The following is a 17,792-nucleotide window of genomic DNA, read 5'->3' as shown; positions in this document are numbered from 1 at the left end:
TGATTGGGGCCACCAATCCTGAAAATCCATCTATAAACCGCCTGTAAAAGTTGGCGAAGCCAATGAAACTTTGGACGTCCTTCACGCTTTGGGGCACCGGCCATTCTTTCACCGCCTTGATCTTTCGTTCTGCCATCTCCTGTCCCTCTGGACTCAGCATCACTCCGAGGAATTCCACGGACGTGACGTGGAAGTCACACTTGCTGAGTTTACAAAACAGCTTGTTTTCCCTCAGCTTTTGGAGCACAGCATTGACGTGGTTTACGTGCTCCTCCACACTGGACGAGTAGATGAGGATGTCGTCGATATATACGACCACGTAGATATCCAACTCCTCTCTGAATACCTCATTCAAAAAGTACTGAAAGGCTGCCGGGGCGTTGCACAGACCGAACGGCATGACGAGGTACTCAAAAAGGCCGAACCTGGTCTTAAAGGCGGTCTTCCACTCGTCTCCGTCCCTCATGCGCACCAGATGGTATGCCCCTTTCAAATCCAACTTGGTGTAGATACGAGCTTTCTTGACCTGTTCCAGCAGTACACTGATGAGAGGCAAGGGGTACCGATTCTTTATGGTTATCGCATTCAATGCCCTAAAGTCCACACAGGCTCTCAGCTCCCCATTAGCTTTCGGGATGAAGAAGAGTGGCGAGGCGGCCGGAGACTTGGACGGGCGGATGAATCCTAGCTTGAGGAGTTTATCCAGGTACCCCCGGAGATGCACGTTTTCAGGCTCCGTCAGGGCATACAGCCTGCCGCTGGGAACGCTGGCCCCTGGCACCAGGTCGATCTGGCAGTCAAACTGTCTATGTGGTGGTAGCACTTCCGCCTTCACCTCATCAAATACATCCTCAAAACTGTGATAAGCCTGGGGGAGAGCCACATCTTTTTCTGCCGCTGTAGCCACCGTCTGACTCCCGCTCTCATCTGCGTCAAGGGATTCCGTTCTTTTTCCACAATGCAGGATGCAATACGGTGACGTCATTTCGACGCGATGTGTTGGCCAATCCACAGAGGGGTTGTGTTTCTGTAGCCACGGCAATCCCAATATGACGCCATATTGGGGCGCTCGGATGATGTTAAAATCGATTTGTTCCAAATGGTTCCTCCCATATCTCATCGGAAGGACCCCCGTGTGCTGCCCGATGGGCCCCGTCACCAATCGCCTTCCGTCTACAGCATAGACGTCTTCGGGTACAGCTTTGGGAAGAAGCACTAGCCCTAGCCTGCATGCCTCGTTGTGGTCCATAAACATGCCAGTGGCCCCTGAATCCACCATGGCCACAACGGGTATCCACTGGTCATGCACTCCCACGTGCACCGTGAGAAACAGGTGTCGGTGTCCCTTAGTGACCGAGTTGGAGAGTGAAGGGATGGATGAGTGACTCCGAGATGCCCCTTCTTTGGTCTGGGAGTCCTCTAGTTTTCCGCCGGTATGTCCACCACGGCTGTTACCGACCGGTTGGCCCGATAACGTGACGTCTTCGGTTTGGCAGGGCATTCACGTACGTAGTGGCCTTTTTTGCCACAATATAGGCACAATCCTTGTTTACGGCGTGACTCTTTCTCCGTGGCTGTGAGGCTCGCTCGTATTGCGCCGATGTCCATGGGTTCTCCCTTGGATGCGGTGGAAGTTTCAGGACTTCCCACCGTCACATAGGATGGAAGGGATTTTCCTTTTCTCCCATGATCCCCTTTTCTTTCACTCAGCCTATGTTCCAGCCGTAATACCAGGTTGATAAGGCCCTCACATGTCTTGGGTTGAGGGTCAATATGAGCCACGGCGTCTTTGAGCTCATCGCACAGCCCGTGATGGAAGAGCGCCGTCTGTTTAGCAACAGGCCACTTGGTTTCCGCAACTAGCCGTCGGAACGCGTTGAGATACTGCACCAGGTCGTTGGATCCCTGTCTCAACTCAAGCATTTCACGGTCCGCCGTGTACGAGTCAGCCCTTCTGTCGAATACCTTCAGGAATTCCTCGCGAAAAGCACCCCAATCACATAAGATGGGGTCGTCCCTGCTCACCAGAGGTACGGCCCATTGTGCCGCGTTTCCAGCCAAATAGGAAATAAGGAAAGCCACACGATCCTGACTCGTGGGGAACGCCTTTGGTTTGCACGATAAATGTAGCGCCACTTGTGTGAGGAATACCTGCACTGTGTTAGGATCCCCACTGTACCTCTCTGGTGTTGCCAAGGGGATGGCTACCGGCATTTCCACTACTACCGCAGGGGTCTGGTTCGTGAGGGAGGTGCTGGGCGTGAGCGGGTCCAATTGGATAGCATCCAGTCTGGCTTTTACATCGGCTGTTTCTTGCCTAGAGGCAGCCACTTCAACTTGCACGGTCGCTAAAGCAGCCAGCACATCATCAAGTGTTGCCATGTCTGTTATCGACCGGGAGACAGTTAGTGTTATTACGGTCGGATATTTTGTAACGCCCTGAACGTCTCAGGATCGTTTAACAGACACGATAATGAGGACGCAACCACTTGTGAAGGGTTAGTTATTTTAATGAAGGCAAAAACAATACAACGAATAAACAAAAGTTATAGTCACTGGAATCCTCCAGGCTAAGTACGTTACCAGCCCACAGCACGGATGGTCCTAACCGTCCTCTGCATATACGCCGATCCCGGCGTATGCCAACAGAGGGCAGAAATGAAATGGCCGACAATGCCAATCGGTAGGCTGTGAGGGGCACGACGAGTGTTGGGGAGAATCGAGGAGTCAGGGAAACACCCAGCCGGGGTCTCTACCTGAAGGGAGCAGCCGCTCAACCTCTTCCTCCGACTGCACCGGGACGCGGAGTCACCTCCTGGTGATGCGTCACCGATACCCCAATCAAAAGCAAGAAGACTGAACCGAGAGCAGCCGCTCGATCGATCCTGTGGACTTCCGAGTCTGTAACGCGGCAAACACCTCCTGGTGTGCGTTACCGCTGGCAGTCCCTGTATCTCTGGTCGGGCTGGGAGTTACGACTCCAACCAGCAAAAGCGCCACTGCGCTTTGACTCAGCCGAGTCAAAAAGCGAAGCTCAATGGTTGACCGGTAGAGCTTCCGGGTCCTTCACAGGTGACGATGGGGCAAGACACGGCCCAGGGAGTAACGACTCGACCTACCTCCGTTCTTGCCTTACTGGAGCACCACTCCGGAACACTGCTCTTCACGAAGCAGGTACGTCGGTGTAAACACAATATCCGACAGCCTTGTACCTCCCGGTTCCTCCCTTTATAGGGCGTGTTTTCCTTGAGTTATGTAACAGCTCTCCTGTTTACATAAGGGCGTGTTTTCCCTTGAGTTATGTAACAGCTCTCCTGTTTACATAAGGGCGTGTTTTCCCTTCAGTTATGTAACAGCTCTCCTGTTTACATAAGGGCGTGTTTTCCTTGAGTTATGTAACAGCTCTCCTGTTTACATAACCTCTCAACCGCTAAGCATCCTGGGAGATGTAGTCCGTTTACGCTGGTTACCGTTTTCCTCCCCTCGCATGACAGGAATTCTTGACACAATCACAGATGTACCTCACTGCCCGTCTATCTCTAAAGGTGACTATTATGCAGTCACCAGGAAGGTCCTTTAGTTTGTGTCCAACCCAATCTACTCTCCGAACATGTAAGATTTCAGCCTGTATTTTCCCTGGGAGGGGTCTATTAGTATTCAACCAAAAAATAACCTTATTTTTCAGCTCTAGATAGGTTTCCCTTTTATCCCTTTTAAGCTCAGGCACCCCAGTCAGTACCACAGTATATGGTGTGGATTGTGGGGGTAAATCAATACATGGTTGAACAATCTTCGCTTTGGTCTTACTATAATTACCTTCTTTTTGATGTATAATGTTTCCTACGTGCTTCCCCTCTACCCTGTCCTTTACTGACTCCCCCTCCGCTTCTTTTCGTCCTATTCTGTTAGAATGCAATGGCCTATTATTCAATAGTAAATCATCTTGTACATGACCATCAGGGCCCCTAATTAGAGGGTCAATTGGACTAAGGGACACTACTGGGATATTCACAACTAAAGGTGGGTCTAAACCATTTACTTCTAAATTACTAGGGGACAGCAAATTTGCCGCAAGATTTTTTAATAAATCAAAATTATCCAAGGCCATCTTTTCCAGACTCCCTATTTTTTCCGTAAGATTTTTAATTCTTTCAAGTATAAGTAATATTAGGGATTTCATTAATTGTTCAAATTGGGCCATGAGACCTTCGGGAGTTTGAGGCACTGTTCCCTGGGTTTGGGGAGATGATACTAACAGGGTACTTGGCATACTTGGCGTAAAATCTAAGGAGCTTGGCGCAGTACTGATTAATGGTAGTTGAAACTGCGTACCTAAGATTCCAACTTTTTTTGATGTTTTAGTTTGTTTAAAACTCCTGCCCTTCTGATAAACACCCCCACGCTTCCTCTTACCATTAGGGCCTAAACCTAACACTTTGTTTTCAGCCTGTGGGATAGACTGTACATTAGGACTATTCACTAATCCATCCCTCGTTTGTATCTGAGGGGAGTGATCCTCTGATGTATTTGGTGTGGGTAATTCATTGGACCCATTAACCCCTTCAGCGCTGCGCGGATTCCCCCGCGGTGCTGAAGGGTTCGAGCGCGGGCGGGGCCATGACGGAACGGTTCCGTCATGAGCACAGCTCAACCGATGCTCATGACGGAATCGTTCCGTCATGAGCATGGAAGGGGTTAATAAAACCGAGCTCCATACTAGGCCGCCCGGTCAAAATTTGGGAATCGGTTTGATGGTGATATTGGTCACTAACCCCCACCAGTCCACCATAGTTGTTTATTTGAGTTACTGGGTGTTCCGGTGATGCTACTAAGAGTATAGGGCCCAAAGACGAACGTTTGTTTAAAGAAGGTTCTAGTGACAAGCGTTGTTCTGTAAGAGCAATTTCATGCTCCAGCACTGTTGCTGCCCTTGTTATGAACAAATCTAGGGTACCTTTAACTGACCCACCTGTAACACCAGAAGTACACTTCCTCCCTTTCCCTGATCTTAGTGCCATTAAGTCGACCCGATAGTTCCCTCCAGCTACAGCCAACGTAACTACAAGGTGTTACCACAGTTGCAAGATCGAACAATGTCAACAACAAACTCACTTATTGACCAATGTTAGGAGGGGGGGGCCAGCCCAGCCTCCACCGGTCTCTGACGGGCTCAGACGGGCCCGCCCTTGGTCCGGGATTCGTCCTCGCTGAGTCCCGCATTGCGTGGGGCAGGCAGCGCTTTCAAGCGCGTTGACCCCTCCTCCCCAAGCAGCACCAGCTGAAGCAAGTCAGGTGTTGCACCCTGGGACAGTGAGTCCCACCAGGGTGTGTGAGCGACAGCCCCCTCGAAGAATACAGCGGCAGACAGGACACTCTGCCCCTCCAGAAAATGCAGCAATGGAAAGAAACAAACTGCAGGCAGGCAAGAAGAGGAACCCGCGCTGCGTGGGGCAGGCAGCGCTTTCAAGCGCGTTGACCCCGCCTCCCCAAGCAGCACCAGCTGAAGCGAGTCAGGTGTTGCACCCTGGGACTGTGAGTCCCACCAGGGTCTGTGAGCGACAGCCCCCTCGAAGAATACAGCGGCAGACAGGACACTCTGCCCCTCCAGAAAATGCAGCAATGGAAAGAAACAAACTGCAAGCAGGCAAGAAGAGGAACAGTTCAATATTCATCAATCAAAATATTTCTTGCCCTTCACTCTCTCCTCTACTTCCCAAGGTACCAAAATGAAGCTTATCATCACCATCATAATCATTGTCATTGTCATCATCATAGGCAGTTAAGTTGCACGTTGGGGAAGTACTCTCTCCGCCTGTGAGATTATCATGGAAGCAATGCAGGCTCAAATGAGAATGTATATCAGAAGAACACGAATAATGAAAACAATTGTAAGACTTTTCAAACCTCATCCTCCAAAGATGTTTTATTATCAAGGATCTGAGGTCCTGTTTTTCAAAACCCTCATCAATAGTGCAAAAGAGTTTAACACTTTCACATTCATTGTCAATCTGTTCATTAATTTCTACAGAAAGGTCAGTCATGTAAGTACAACATTCAACACCTATTATAGGACAAACACCAGCTATAGTAGCTAAGATAAAATCCAGGTCTGTAATAGCGCAGTAATTGTGCCACTAATTGGGTAGTCTTTACCTCAGGGGCATTAGCAGTCGAATTAGTTACCTCCACCAATACTTTAGCAACTTGGAGAATCTCATGGATAGCTAGACCCATTCCAAAGCTTAGTACCAGGAAAGCAAGAAATCATGCAGCCTCTGAAATGTCTCCTCCTTCTACCACACCACAACAGGCCGGATGCAATGTGATGTCCGATGGTGAGCACAACAGGTCCAGGATAACAGGAACTAGAAGAGTCTTTGGGAGCCACAGTTGCCACAATCACTGCAAGTTCCAGTTTGACATGAGACACACCAGATGGAAAAATTGTTCTTGGAATCTCAAACTGGGTAACAACTGCGAAAGGGATTGGGGCAGTCCTCGTAAGAATGGTAACGTTACATTCGCCTCTTCCAGCATGATGCTGCCATTTCCGTTTTTGCAAACTTTGGGCTCCTGACTATAGATGGATTGATGGATAGAAAGAGGTAGATGCTCTTGTTTGAGCAAAAGCACATCAGGCTTCAAGGGTAATTTGGGTGTTATAGTTATCACATTCAGGTATAAAATGCCCATAGAGGTGTAGGTCAGTACACTGTTTCATCCATTCGAAAGACATAAGGATCATAGACGCACAATCATTGTACTCTGTGGGTGCATGGCAGCATAGTCGCCGGCATGAAAAGAGATTTAGTTTAATGTCTATTGATTTTGTACATCAACTGCTTGCATTTGGAGAAGGCATCAAGCTCTGCGCAGTTCCAGCACACTGACCATCCATCTTGCCACAGCCTTTCAATGAACCAACTAAATAGACTTGCTGTAAAGAGAGCCGGCCAGATCTGCCTAGCTTGGAAGCATCACACTACAGGGGTAATACGACCTAGCTTTGGGCAGGAGGAGGATCTGTATCTTGGCTGCATCATTGTATTGCACCTGCGAGTGCAGCAGTACCCGTTTCAGCTTGTCCAGTGTCTCTTGTCTCTGCAGTCTGATTACAGTGTGATTCGCGTATCAAAACGGGCAGTCCTCGGCATTCAACGTCAGTGTTGGTGATGAGCAGGACTTGGAATAGATCTCGCCACCTGGGCTGAAAGGACAACTTTCACTAGTGTATATTAGGGAAGAGTCAGTCACTGGTCTGTAGATCATGGCAGACTTCAGTTGGGTGGTGGGAGGTGCAGCTTGAACCCAGGAACAGAAGCTGTTGAGAGAGCAAATAGTTACTTGCAGTACTCTAAAGTAATATGATCAGAAAGTTGTAAATCAAGTAAAGTTGAAGATGCTGGAGGGGTGGAGGGAACAATCATTGGTCTGACCGTGATAATTTTGACCCATCCAAAAAACATACTCATCCATACAAGAACATAAACATATGGTGCTTTTCCAACATGGTGAGCTTGATAAATAGAAGTTGTGTAGCTGTTTTATTGAGCAATAGAATGGAAATAAGGTGCAACACAAAGGGTGTCAGCAGCACAGATAATACCATCTTAGCCGACATGTGCAATACCAGGATATAACCAGGTTAATTTATGAAGCAGTATTTTGGGAGCAACGAGTTTACCAGTCTTGTCACATCAAAATCTGTCTGGATGTCTATGACACCTGTACTTTGTCCATGTCTATCATTTTTGGCTTCACCCGCTTTTTCTTTTATGTCAGCAAGATGTTGTTGGGCAGACATAAGGGGCTCAGCAGTTTAAGGCATATACAGGGGCACATTAGATTCTGAGGATAAGACCGCATTTATAGCAATCCTGTCAGGATATGCAATAACTAACTCTTCTTCTTGAGCAGAATGGTGGGCAGCACACTTAATAATTGCCTCTTTATTTGTCAGTTGGAGGGCATCATTTAACTCTTTTATATATGATCCATTGTTAATGGGGATACCTGCAGAAGTGAGGAACCTTGATGCATCCACAGGCATCCAAAATCATGGGCACCCCAAAGGTGTAATCAGTGAAAGAACAAGTACGGGTAAGAACAATCCACTCAACTACTTGGGCAGAATGCACTCATGGTAAACATCGACTCTCAATAATTTCATAGATGATACAAACCAGAAGCCCAGTAAGAATTTTTCTTTCATCATCTTTGAGACAAGAATCATCAACATAATATAGAATAGCAAAGTTAGGGAGGGATGTGTCAGTGGGATCAATGCAGACCTTTGTGAGGTGGCCAGTGGAGAAGCGACAATTGTGAGGTTCTCCATTAAGGTAAGTGGGAAACAATGACGCTGAATTCAGCACAGGGAATCTGACCAAGGTAATGTGAGAGGAAGAAACTAACAATATTTAATATTTAGATAACCTAGACATTGAAAGATGCTTCATTTTCATTGTTAGCAATAGTGCAGCCACAGCATGAGGTACAGCAACAGTGAGAGGTGACGCAAGAACAACATCTTCAGACACTTCAACAAGATGGACAGCTGCCACTACAGCACGCAAACATGGAGGTAGCCCTGTAACCACAGGATCAAGAACAGAGGAATAGAACACAATAGGATTGTTTTAACCACTTGGTCTTCCATAAACAGTCTGAGCTCAAAGCCCTTCTCTCGTGGCTATACGGAGAGAGGAGTTGGCCTAACGGCTAGGGCGATTGACCTCGAATCTGTGGAACCGGGTTCCAGTCTCGGCAATGACGCTGAAAATCCTGTGATTCTGGGCAAATCACTTAATCTCCCTGTGCCTAACAAAAAATGAATGTGTGTCCTCATGTAACACAACTGGTGCTATGTAAAGTGCTCTGATACTGGGTCAAGTTCGCGCTATATAAAACTCTGTTAAAAAAATATTAAAATAAATAAAAAAATACAAAGTTAACAGTTTATTGTAATCAGGTAAACCTTGATTGGGGCAGGAGGCGAAGCATGTTTAAAAGACACAAAGGCTTGTTCAGCTTTCATGGGCAAAGCTATTAAAGTATCATTTTAACAAGGTCTTGTAATAGTTTTACAATAGTGACATAGCTCAAAATGCATTTTAGCCATCCCCTTTGATGCAATCAAAGAACATGTGTCTTTCTGTGGTGGAGATTTTGTGACCCAAATATCAAACATGAGGTCAACAAAAATGCACTTTTTTTTAATATACATTTTTTTATTAATTGAACATTAAAGTCACATACATTTCCAGTTACCATCTCAAATAGTTGTACAATGCTGCATCATCATAGGTAAGGAGAAAATGGTTACAACCATAATACCCCAACATCATATTCTTCCCTTCTTTACATTTCCAGCTCCACTGATGGGGATATACATAGGTTGCCACAGTAAACATTCCATTTGCTCCATTTCCTATCCCATTTCTTTGGACACCCACGCGATTTAAATACTTCCATTTAGAATGGCACCTTTTCACAAGAGGCTTTGTGTCCTTGTTTATCTAATGCAGTAAGGAAATACAGGGAGTCATGTTTGCATTAGTCATAGGAATCAGAGGCAGCCAACAGTTCATCAACATATTGTACCAGTGTAGACCCACTTGTAAAGATCAGGATGTCTATATGTTTCTTACATGGTTTTGAAAAGAGAGAAAGTAACTCTGGATCCTTCTGTAGGAGCCAGGCCCACGTCATATGAAAGCTGATCAATCAATCAATCAATCAGTGACACTTATAAAGCGCGCTACGTACCCGTTGGGTCTCAAGGCGCTGGGGAGGTGGGGTGCCGCTACTGCTCGAACAGCCAGGTCTTCAGCTTCTTCCTGAAGGAGAGGTGGTCTTGGGTCAGGCGCAGGTCGGACGGGAGGGAGTTCCAGGTCTTGGCGGCCAGGTAGGAGAAGGACCTTCCTCCTGTAGTCGCTCTTCGGATGCGGGGGACGGCGGCGAGGGCGTGGTTGGCTGATCGGAGGTGGCGTTTGGGAGCGTAGAAGTTGACTCGGCTGTTGAGGTAGCTCGGGCCTTGGTCGTGTAGGGCTTTGTGTGCGTGGGTGAGGAGGCGGAAGGTGATTCTCTTGTTGATGGGGAGCCAGTGAAGGTCTCTCAGATGACCGGAGATGTGGCTGGATCGTGGGATGTCGAGGGTGAGTCTGGCTGAGGCGTTTTGGATCCGCTGGAGTCTCTTCTGGAGCTTGGCGGTGGTCCCGGCGTAGAGGGCGTTGCCGTAGTCCAGTCGGCTGGTGACGAGGGCCTGGGTGACGGTCTTCCTGGTCTCTGAGGGGATCCACCAAAAGATCTTTCGTAGCATGCGTAGGATGTTGAAGCACGCCGAGGAGACGCTGTTGACTTGCCTGGTCATGGAGAGGGAGGAGTCCAGGATGAAGCCCAGGTTTCGTGCATGGTCTGTCGGTTTGGGCGCGGTGCCCAGGGCGGGAGGCCACCAGGAGTCGTCCCAGGCGGAGGGTGAAGAGCCCAGGATGAGGACCTCCGTCTTGTCCGAGTTCAGTTTCAGGCGGCTGGTCGTCATCCACTCGGCTACCTCTTTCATCCCTTCGTGCAGGTTGGCTCTGGCGGCGGCGGGGTTGTTGGTCAGGGAGAGGATCAGCTGGGTGTCGTCGGCGTAGGAGATGATGCTGAGGTGGTGTTTGCGTACGATGGCCGCGAGGGGGCTCATGTAGGCGTTGAAGAGGGTGGGGCTCAGTGATGATCCTTGGGGGACGCCGCAGATGACTTCGGAGGCCTCTGACTTGTACGGTGGTAGGCGGACTCGCTGTGTTCTTCCGTCGAGGAAGGAGATGATCCATTCCAGCGCCTTGTCCTGGATACCGATGTTGCTGAGGCGCCGTGTTAGGGTGCGGTGGCAGACCGTGTCGAATGCCGCGGAGAGGTCTAGGAGGATGAGGGCCGCTGTTTCTCCCTTGTCCATCAGGGCTCGGATGTCATCGGTGGCGGCGATGAGGGCGGTCTCGGTGCTGTGTTTGGCTCGGAAGCCGGACTGTGAGGGGTCGAGGGATCCGTTCGTCTCGAGGAAGGCGGCCATCTGCTTGTTGACGGTCTTCTCGATGACTTTGGCTGGAAACGGTAGAAGCGAGATGGGGCGGTAATTCTTGAGGTCGGTGGGGTCCGCTGTTGGTTTTTTGAGTAGAGCGCTGAGTTCGGCGTGTTTCCAGCTTTCGGGGAAGATGGCGGTGTCGAAGGATGTGTTGATGATGTCTCGCAGGTGGGGTGCGATGACAGCGTCGGCCTTGTTGAAGACGTGGTGAGGGCAGGGGTCGGTTGGTGATCCGGAGTGGATGGAGTTCATCGTGCGGATGGTGTCTTCTGTGCTGATCGGGGTCCAGGCGTGGAGGGTGGTGGTGGGGGGGGGTGGCAGGTCGGTCGTGGTGTGCGTTGGTTGGTTGTTGAAACTGCTGTGTATGTCCGTGATCTTGTTGTGGAAGTATGAGGCGAGGGAGTTGCAGAGGTCTTGTGATGGGGTGATGTCGTTGTTTCCTGCTCTGGGGTTGGAAAGCTCTTTCACGATGTTGAAGAGTTCCTTGCTGTTGTGTGCGTTGTTGTCCAGCCGGTCCTTGAATGCTGTTCTCTTGGCGGCGCGGATCAGCTGGTGGTGTTTCCGGGTGGCCAGTTTGTAGGAGGTCCTGTTGTCCGGTGTCGGGTCCTTTTTCCAGGCTTTCTCGAGGGCTCGGCAGTTCTTCTTGGAGCTCTTGAGTTCGTCGGTGAACCATGGGGCCTTCTTGCTGGCGGGTCTGCTGGGCGGGGTCCTCAGCGGGGCGAGCTCGTCCGCGCAGGTGGTGATCCACTTCGTGAGGTTGTCGGCGGCCTGGCTGGGGTTCGCTGAGCTGGCAGGAGGGTGTTGGCTCAGGGAGGTGGCGAGCTGGTCTGCTGTGATCTTGTTCCAGCTTCTGCGGGCGGTGTGTTGCTGGTGTTGGTGGGTCGTCGTTCTCTTGAAGGTGAAGTGGACGCAGCTGTGGTCCGTCCATTGAAGCTCTGTGGCGTGGCTGAAGTTGATGTCTGTGCTGGATGAGAAGACGGCGTCGAGTGTGTGTCCGGCGAGGTGGGTGGGGGTGGACACCAGTTGCTTGAGTCCCAGGTTGGCGAGGTTGTCGAGCAGGGTGCTGGTGTTGTGGTCGTTGTTGTTCTCCAGGTGGAAGTTCAGGTCCCCCAGGAGGATGTAGTCGGCGGAGGGGAGGGCATGCGGGCTGACGAAGTCGGCGATGTCCTCGCTGAATTGCGTGCGTGGTCCAGGGGGTCGGTAGATCAGGGTGCCTCTGAGGGTGGTGTTCGGGTTGGTGTGGATCTGGAAGTGCAGGTGTTCGGCGCTGGTCAGGGTGTTGTCGGTGCTGGTCGTGAGACGGATGGTGTTCCTGTGGATGATGGCGATGCCTCCTCCCATCTGGTTGGCGTTGCGGTCCCTCCGGATGATCATGTAGCTCTCTGGGATGGCGATGGCGATGTCGGGAGCTGAAGAGGCGTTCATCCAGGTCTCCGTGAGGAAGGCAACGTCAGGGGCTGTGGCGTCTAGGAGGTTCCAGAGTTCGATGGCGTGTCTGTGGACGGAGCGGGTGTTGAGCAGGATGCACTTGAGGTGGGTGCTGCTGGTGTTCGGCTTGGCGGGTGCTGGTGCGGGGCTAGTCCGGATGCAGGAGAACTTGCAGGCGTGGCAGCTGAAAGGTCCGTGGGTGTGTCGTGGTGTGGCTTGATGGCATTCTGGGAGTCGGCCGGTGTTGAGTGCGATGAGGGTGGCGGCGGAGTACGTCAGGCGGGTCGGTCGGGCTCTTCGGGGGCCAGGGGTCCTGGCGCTGGTCGCGATCCGGTCGCGGACGGGCGCAGACGGGCTTACCTTTGGCGCGCCTTCGGCGCACAAACGGCGCGCCCGCTGCGCGTGACCGCTGCGCGTTCGCACGGTCGCCATTTAAGGCGAAGTGCGCGGGTGGGCGGGGCAGCTGGGAGGCGGGAGCGGGGAGGGATACAGAAAAAAAGGGGCGGGGACAAGCGGCGGTGGCGGGAAGGGAAGGCGGGGGGTGGCGCGGTAGGCGGGCAACAAGGAAGGAGAGCGCACACTTTAAAATACAAACAGGCAAAAATAAATGACAAAAAACGGGCAAAACAGAGAAAAACACAGATCGGCAAGACAAGCACAAATGCTTGACAAAACCAGGAAAAAAGCGGCATGGAACAGACTGTGAAAAGGAACAGACTTTCATGGTGTATACGGATAGAGAAGAAAGCAGAACACAAATTGACAAGAGTGAACCATGTGGCAGTCGATGCCATACATGAGAGGATGGTAGCTGGATTCAGCATAGTAAGAAGACTGAGCAATACAACAGCATAAATGCATCACAAATCTTGTACTATCACTATTTGTTTTTTGCTAGGCTTCTTGATGGGTAGTATAGGGGCGCTATGTCCATCATCTCCTTGTGTATGCTTTGTTTGCCCTAAGTTGGCAGGGTATGCCCAGATGTGGATTCCTTGACCATTTTGCCACTGGATTCAAGCTAGCCTGGCTGATGAAGGCTGTTAGCCCGAATCCGGTCCCAGGATGCTTGTTTCCACTCCAGGGAAGACACGACTTGGCAGTTTGGGCTGGACTGTTCCCATGAGGCAAAGGGTCAAGAATGATTTGCATATAGCTGTGTCTGAACTGGGGTGGCGAAGTGAGCTAAAGAACGATGATGGATTCAACCGAGATCTGTGACTGGGGGTGAGTGTCTGAAAAGTTTTAGCGCTCCGTCCATCATCTCCTTGTGTTTGCTTAGTAAAGAGGCACAACAGATGGTAAAAATAGGAATCAGGAACTTTTATGTTTCAACAGAGCAGCAATATCTTTGTAAATTCCCGTTGTTGTCATTAACATTACTGGAACATGTTTTTTGCACTGCACAGTTAAAACAGCATTTTAATTTTTAACTGGACATCCAAAATGTCATCAAGCGTGGGACAATGCACAGTTCACACCAACACCAATGCAGGAAGCAGAACGGTTCAGTTTCATTTTACACAGTAAGTCCATCCCCAGCAGGATTCCCAGGAGAGTTGGAGACTTAAAAGGAAAGTATGTCGGTAAATAGTCAGGCCAAAGGAGACAGACATAGGATGAGTAATAGGGTGTGGATGTATCTAAAATCCCAACTGGATCAATCAGAAAAGTGGCATCAATAAATCAGGCAGTGGGCTTCCTATTGTTGACACATCGCACATACAACCCTTCCTGGTTATCGGGATCAAAGGGCTTACAGAACAGTCTGCTCCCATCAGATTGTCCTAAAATGCAAGATACCTTTCTGGAAGGAGAGATAAGTCAGGTTGTTCAGGCTGATCACGAAAACCCTGAAGCATATAAACTTGTTTCCAATGTCTCAAGTGACCACGGTTGAAACTGGAGAGGTTACCAGGTGTAGCACATTGTCCTCTTGCCCAGCCTTTGCTGCTCCTTGCACTTTCACCTCTTGTCCACCCTTCCCTTCTCTACCCCTCCCTCTGACCTTTTGTTGAAAGATTGCATTTGTAAAGTTATTAATTTAGATTTTGTGGATTCATTCTTTAACAGCACAAGAATTTGCAAATGAAAACAATTCAGGCTAGTTTTGCAAACCCACACATGGTTCGCGGCTGTTTCTGCACTTTGGCAACAATCACTGATCAAAAGCAGCTCCACATTCCTCTGGTGAGGTTGCGCAATCGTTCATAATACCAGAAGGACCGCCAGAGGTGTCTTTCAATCAATCGAGGAAATCATCAGGAGTTTCACCTTTTACATTTGTTTATTTACAATTGTTAATTTTGGATCAACCAGTTTTAGTAGGACAGACCAGTAATTGCACTCAAAAAAGCATCTCTCCAAGTGATCATTGTTGCATTACCCATAGGTGACCAGTTTGCTTTGGCCGCCATCCAGTCTCAGACCTCTCCAGGGTTACTAGCACATAGCAATTGATTCACGCAAGTCCTGTTAGGTTTACAGCACTCAAAGCCAGTTTGTAATTCTTCCCTAAACGCTTCGTAATTTTCTGTCATGATCCATGGATTGTACTCACGTATGTATTCTTGGCAGGCATTGAACTTCAAGGGTTCTCGAGATTTTCTCTGTAGAGGTTGTCAATGGAGATTGCAATGTACAGGCGCTGCTTGGTGGGAGGCTTTGCGGCTACAACACTAGCTCCACGCATAGAACTCAAGTGAAATCTATACAAACTACATTTCCTAAGGCACCACAGGACTCATTCAACATGGACAATGGTCACCGCCATCCTAGATCTATTGAGTATAAATTCCTCATGTTTCAGAGCATTATTTGTTAGACAATTGTGATACTTAGTTGCTGCAGACGGAACCTCTGTAAAAAAATTGGAATTATGGGTTATCAAGGACCTTGTTCTCAGAAAAGTATTCTGGATAAACAAGGTTTTAGAGTTTGATGCAGAGGGGTCTCGTTCGCTAAGGCGGAGGAGCGTCACTCCACTGCTCTCAGAGCAGGAAAAATAAAATAGTAATAACTATGCTATTATCAGTTTATTTTTCATAGGTTCAGAGTTTTTCATAGGTTCGGGGCTGGTTTAGGACGGGGCAGGGCTGAAGGCACAGGTGGAGGAGTGGTTAGCACACTCCTAGTGCGTATGACTGTTTGGCCGGTCGTCATGGGCCGGCCAAACATTCATGCGCACGTTGCATGATCCCCACCAGGCTGTAATGCTCAGCCTGGTGAGAAACATGCCCAGCCTCCCATTCCCCATCTGAGCGCCGAACCACGGAGCACAGACCAATCACAACGCTGCGTTGTGATTGGCTTAGTGGAAGGAGCCTGCTTGCTTCCTGGTTCCGGCCCTTGAGAGATGAGAGGAACGATGGAGAGGTACGACGGAGGAAGCCGCAAAGAGGTACGTTTTATTTTGTTGTATTTTGTATCCCCCCTCCTGCCACCTCCCCCCCTGCCCCCTGTCCCCAGCCCCTCCACTATCATTCTCTGCCAGCTGCTACCGGAGGAAGCCGCAAAGAGGTATGTGCCAGCCGCTACTGCTTTAATGTGCATTTTAGTGTTGGAGTAATCTTGCTAGAATTATGATCTCTATGCATAGGAGTTCTCCTGACTAGGATTACAAATTCTTTATTAATGTGAGAAGTTAGCAACTCCTCTATTTGTACAATTTTTTGATATCATTTGAATCACACATGGTATGAAGTTATTGCTATGGTGGGGAAGTCAATGCTTATTGTAATGTGCGCACTTCAATACCGTGGACAGTGTTCCTGATGTAAACCATCAGGTCTTTGCCTGGAGAAAGGTGGTTTGATGGAACGGGTCCTGAGCAGTCCCGCTCATTTCTTTGATTTTGGGAATACTGGAAGAAGACAGGACCAGTTAGTGAGGCCTGGCAATGCATATTGGCCTCCTGCAGATCTCACTTTTTCTTACATGGTGGAGTAAGCAATATTCTATTAGGATGTTACTTGCGTCTCAGATTAGTGGCTCATTAATGAGGAGGGCAAACAGCGCTAACCTTATTGGCAAGTGAGCGTAACTTTTTTATGGAAGCATCAAGGTTAACCCTGATCTCACAATTCGTTGTTCAAAAACTTCACTTGATGTGCATGCCTAGCAAAAATGAATGTGTGTACTAATGTAACGTAACTGGTGCTATGTAAAGCGCTCTGATACCCGTTTCGGTTCAAGTTCGCGCTATATAAAACTCTGGAAAAAAAAAATATTGTATGATTGCACAAATAGACAGCTTTAAATGTGACAATATGCCCCGAATATAACCCTGCGTGAAGCTGCCACCAGAAGTAAACATCCTGCGAAAATGAACAAAGAAATTGCGACTGAACTAATTTGGAAATCACAAAGATAACGTTCAATAAATACCCAAGCCTAAGAATTAGCATATAGAAACTGAAGATCCTTTTGAGAAAGCATGTGCAAAGTACACATGAACATCATTAAAGCAAAATAAAAACTGAAGTGAATATGACAGGATGACACACCCACAAACGCGCTCCCCAAAATACAAAAGCAAAGCAATTGAAGCTGTGAAACACCACTTTCTCTGTCCTTCCAACACCCAAATGTCAGGATGAAGGGGAATGTTGTAGACTGCACTAGGATGTGAACCAGCCTCATCACTATGAATTTGTAAATGAAGCACACATTCATGCGTGGCATGAGGGCTTGGAGAAGAGACAACACCATAATAAGGTTCATGCAAACAGAACTAACTATTCCATCACAGCTGGGAATGTCTCCTCAAGAGATTCAGTTTGACCAAGGACATCCCCATAAACCTTCAACACCTTGTCACACTATAAACATCTTGTATTAGCTCAGGTAAGTTTCTAAGCACAGTAATACTATGAGATACCTCTACTTAGGTAGCAGATACACAACTCTTACATCACAACTATACATTTTTAGGGCAACATTGAAAGCAACAGATAAATTCGAGCCCCCTGTGGTAGCCAAATTACCTTTCCACAGATTCAGTTATCCTATTATTCTACAAATGTTGTCATTTGTTTGATCTGCCGATGAGTGTGCACTGTTCTCTCACCTGTCACCTTGCTCTTTAGAATTATGCTATTTTTCCCCCTAATGTTTCCTTTAAAGCACTCTGATTCCCCAGGGGGTATATAAAAAGTCAAATATATAAACATATAAAATACGTCATACTGGGAGACTTGCTCCACAACATGGCTGTCAACGTCAACTAGCATGCCTGTGTGACGATGGATGACCTCTGCATGGATCAATACCATAAATACTTGAGAATGGAATAGTTGAG

The 17,792-nt window shown here is 48.6% G+C and overlaps 1 long non-coding RNA gene across 1 annotated transcript in view; it reads right to left on the bottom strand.

Annotated features, from left to right (window-relative positions):
* Positions 1 to 5,996: 5,996 nt before the first annotated feature.
* LOC146821471 (uncharacterized) overlaps positions 5,997 to 17,792 on the bottom strand; it is a 59,122-nt gene continuing 47,326 nt past the window's right edge. Inside the window, exon 2 of the long non-coding RNA XR_014962722.1 lies at positions 5,997 to 7,321. This is a non-coding gene — a long non-coding RNA (uncharacterized LOC146821471). The remainder of the gene's footprint in view (positions 7,322 to 17,792) is intronic.

Source organism: Triturus cristatus, chromosome 6, assembly GCF_964204655.1.
Source record: "Triturus cristatus chromosome 6, aTriCri1.1, whole genome shotgun sequence".
NCBI classification, from domain to species: Eukaryota; Metazoa; Chordata; class Amphibia; order Caudata; family Salamandridae; genus Triturus; species Triturus cristatus.
This window is presented reverse-complemented; position numbering and strand designations above follow the sequence as displayed.